Source organism: Lathyrus oleraceus, chromosome 4 (genome assembly GCF_024323335.1).
Source record: "Lathyrus oleraceus cultivar Zhongwan6 chromosome 4, CAAS_Psat_ZW6_1.0, whole genome shotgun sequence".
Taxonomy (NCBI): domain Eukaryota; kingdom Viridiplantae; phylum Streptophyta; class Magnoliopsida; order Fabales; family Fabaceae; genus Lathyrus; species Lathyrus oleraceus.
In genome coordinates, this window is record NC_066582.1 from 57197024 (window position 1) to 57201116 (window position 4093).

At 39.5% G+C, this 4093-nt stretch overlaps 1 non-coding gene across 1 annotated transcript; it reads left to right on the forward strand.

The window, feature by feature from the left end:
* Positions 1-3781: 3781 nt before the first annotated feature.
* On the forward strand, positions 3782-3888 carry LOC127078043 (small nucleolar RNA R71). The gene has a single exon (XR_007787790.1). It is a non-coding gene; the product is annotated as a small nucleolar RNA R71 (small nucleolar RNA).
* Positions 3889-4093: the final 205 nt, after the last annotated feature.

Below are 4093 nucleotides of genomic sequence, written 5' to 3' on the forward strand. Positions count from 1 at the left end.
TGTGCGTTGACATCTGTCACATTTCTTAATAGTTGCATGTACATCCTTCCATATACTTGGCCAATAAAAACCGGCTTGTAGGATTTTAGAGCAGGTCTTGGATGTACTTGCGTGTCCATCATAAGGAGCGGAGTGACAGTGTTGGATTATACTTTCTACCTCTTCTTCGGGTATACACCGACGGAAAATACCATCGGGACCTCTTTTAAAAAGTAAGGGGTCATCCCAGTAATATTGTTTTATATCATAGAAGAATCGTTTCTTCTGTTGGTACGATAAGGTAGATGGAACTATTCCAGCAGCTAAATAATTGACGAGGTCAGCGTACCACGGTGTAACAGATATTGCTAAGGTAGTTTCTACCTGTTTATCAGCGTTATTTTCTTCTAAAGTAGCTATAAGCTTATCGTACGAGAAATCATCGTTAATTGCTGTTCTTTCCGGTTCAAGGTTCTCAAGTCTAGAGAGGTGATCTGCTACTACGTTTTCAGTTCCTTTCTTGTCCTTGATTTCCAAATTGAACTCTTGTAGTAACAGGATCCACCTTAGGAGTCTAGGTTTTGCATCCTTTTTAGTTAAGAGGTATTTGATAGCAGCGTGGTCAGTGTAGATGATTATTTTGGCTCCGACTAAGTAAGAACGAAATTTATCTAGCGCAAACACTACTGCTAGAAGTTCTTTCTCGGTTGTGGCGTAATTCATTTGTGCTTCATCTAGAGTTCTACTTGCGTAATATATAACATGAAGCTTTTTATCTTTTCGTTGTCCTAAAACAGCACCTACAGCGTAATCGCTGGCATCACACATTATTTCGAATGGTTCATTCCAATTTGGTGTCTGCATTATGGGTGCGGAGATCAGTGCTTGTTTAAGCGTTTGAAATGCTTCTAAACATTTATTGTCGAATATGAATTCAGCATCTTTCATCAATAATCCGGTCAACGGTTTAGTTATTTTAGAGAAGTCTTTAATGAATCGTTGGTAAAAACCGGCATGTCCTAAGAAGCTTCGTACTTCTCTCATAGTCTTCGGAGGTTGAAGGTTTTCGATTACCTCTATTTTGGCCTTGTCTACTTCAATTCCTCTATTTGAGATGATGTGTCCTAAAACAATTCCTTCTTGTACCATAAAGTGACATTTTTCCCAATTAAGTACTAGGTTTACTTTTACACATCGCTCTAGAACTTTCTCTAGGTTTTCAAGACATTCTTCAAAGCTTTGTCCGCATACGGAAAAGTCATCCATAAATACTTCCATGATGTTTTCTAGAAAATCGGCGAATATTGCCATCATGCATCTTTGGAAAGTTGCAGGAGCATTACACAAGCCAAACGGCATTCGTCTATAAGCGAAGGTACCAAAAGGGCACGTGAATGTTGTCTTTTCTTGGTCATCAGGGTGAATTGGTATTTGAAAGAAACCTGAGTAACCGTCTAGATAGCAGAAATGTGAATGTTTTGCTAATCGTTCTAACATTTGGTCAATGAATGGTAAAGGGAAATGATCTTTTCGGGTTGCTTTGTTTAGTTTCCTATAGTCAATGCACATTCTCCATCCCGATTCGATTCGTTTGGTTATAGTCTATCCTTTTTCATTTTCAATGACTGTTATGCCTCCTTTCTTTGGTACTACGTGTACAGGACTAACCCATTTGCTATCAGATATAGGATATATGATACCTGCCTCTAATAACTTGGTTATTTCCTTCTTCACTACCTCACTTAGGATCGGGTTTAGTCTTCTCTGGTGTTCCCTAGAAGTTTTACAGTCTTCTTCTAACATGATGCGGTGCATACAAATAGAAGGACTTATTCCTTTAAGATCGGTGATGTTGTAACCTAGTGCGGTTGGATATTTTCTTAAGATATGCAGGAGTTTTTCTGTTTCGAGTGTTCCTAGGTCAGCATTAACTATCACTGGTCGTTCAAGCTCTAAGTCTAGGAATTCATATCTCAGATTCTTGGGAAGTGTTTTCAGGTCTAAGGTTGGTTTCTTGAGGCATTGCGTAGGGTCCGGTGTTATTGCTAAACATTGGTTAAGTTTGTCTTCTACAAGGTAGTCAGATGATTTGTCTTTTTCTAACTCCGTTTATTTTATGCATTCATCGATGATATCCATGAAGTAACATGTATCTTCTATTGCAGGTGCTTTCAAAAATTGGGAAAGGATGAACTCAATTTTCTCTTCTCCTACTTCGAAAGTGAGTCGTCCTCGTTTTACGTCTATGATTGCACCGACAGTTGCTAAGAACGGTCTTCCCAGTATAATGGGTGTAACTTCATCTTCTCTAATATCCATAATTATAAAATCAGTTGGAATGTAGAATTGACCTATGCGCACTGGAACGTTTTCAAGAATTCCTACAGGATATTTTACGGAACGATTTGCTAGTTGCACAAACATTTTAGTTGGTCTTAATTCTCCCATTTCAAGTCTCTTGCATATGGATAAAGGCATAACACTAATACCGGCTCCTAAATCGCATAAGGCTTTGTCAATGACAAATTTTCCTATGTGACAGGGTATAGAGAAACTACCTGGGTCTTTAAGTTTAGGAGGCATATTCTGTATTATAGCGCTACATTCAGCAGTAAGTGTAACGGTTTCGCTATCTTCAAGTTTCCTTTTATTAGAAAGAATTTCTTTTAAAAACTTGGCATATGAGGGCATCTGCGTAATAGCTTCTGTAAACGGAATAGTGACGTTTAATTGTTTTAGTAGGTCGACAAATTTTTTAAATTGGCCCGCATCTTTGGTTTTAACAAGCCTTTGAGGGTAAGGGATAGGTGGTTTATAAGGTGGTGGAGGTACATAAGGTTCCTTCTTTTCTACGGTTTCCTTATTACTCTCTGCCTTTTCCTTAGGTTCACTTTCCTCAGTTGACCTTTCAGAGTTTTGGTTTTCTATCCTTGGGTCAGACGGTCCTTCCACTTCCGTTCCACTTCTCAGTATAATTGCATGAGCGTGGCTTCTTGGGTTAGGTTGGGGTTGGCCAGGAAATGTACCAGTTGGGGCAGCAGTAGGCGCTTGTTGTTGAGCTACTTGTGATATTTGCGTTTCCAGCATTTTGTTATGAGTAGCCAGGGCATCTACTTTACTTGCTAGTTGTTTAATTTGTTCGCCAGTGTGTACATTCTGGTTTAAGAAATCTTTATTGGTTTGCTGTTGAGAAGCTATAAAGTTCTCCATCATGATTTCCAAGTTGGATTTCCTAGGGGCGTTATTGTTAGATGTAGATGGGGTCGGCTTCTGATATCCCGGAGGTATAGCTGGGGCTTGATTTGGAGATTGTCCAGGTGCGTATAGAGCATTATTACTCTTATATGAAAAATTTGGATGGTTCTTCCAATTTGAGTTATAGGTATGCGAATAGGGGCTTCCTTGAGCATAGTTTACTTGCTCCGCTTGGATTCCTGTTAGGAGTTGACAATCTGCAGGAGTGTGACCTTGGATTCCACAGACTTCGCAATTCTGAGTTATGGCAACTACTGTGGCTGGAGGTGATACATTTAAACTTTCAATTTTCTGGACCAGAGCATCCATATTTGCATTAACATGATCAAGGTTACTTATCTCGTACATGCCCGTTTTCGTTTGAGGTTTTTCCACCATTGTTCGTTCGGTTCCCCACTGATAGTGGTTTTGAGCCATGCTTTCGATAAGTTGGTAAGCGTCTGCATAAGGTTTGTTCATTAGCGCACCACCTGCGGCGGCATTTATTGTCAACCTCGTGTTGTACAGGAGACCATTATAGAATGTATGAATTACTAACCAGTCTTCTAAACCATGGTGTGGACAAAGTCTCATCATGTCTTTGTATCTTTCCCATGCTTCGAAAAGAGACTCGTTATCTTTCTGTTTAAATCCATTTATTTGGGCTCTTAACATAGCTGTTTTGCTTGGCGGAAAATATCGAGCAAGAAAAACTTTCTTCAACTCGTTCCATGTGGTGACTGAGTTGGAAGGAAGAGATTGAAGCCATCTTCTAGCGCTATCTCTTAGTGAGAAAGGAAAAAGACGAAGTCGAATTGCCTCTGAAGTGACACCATTAGCTTTAACAGTATCAGCGTATTGGACAAATACGGATAAATGA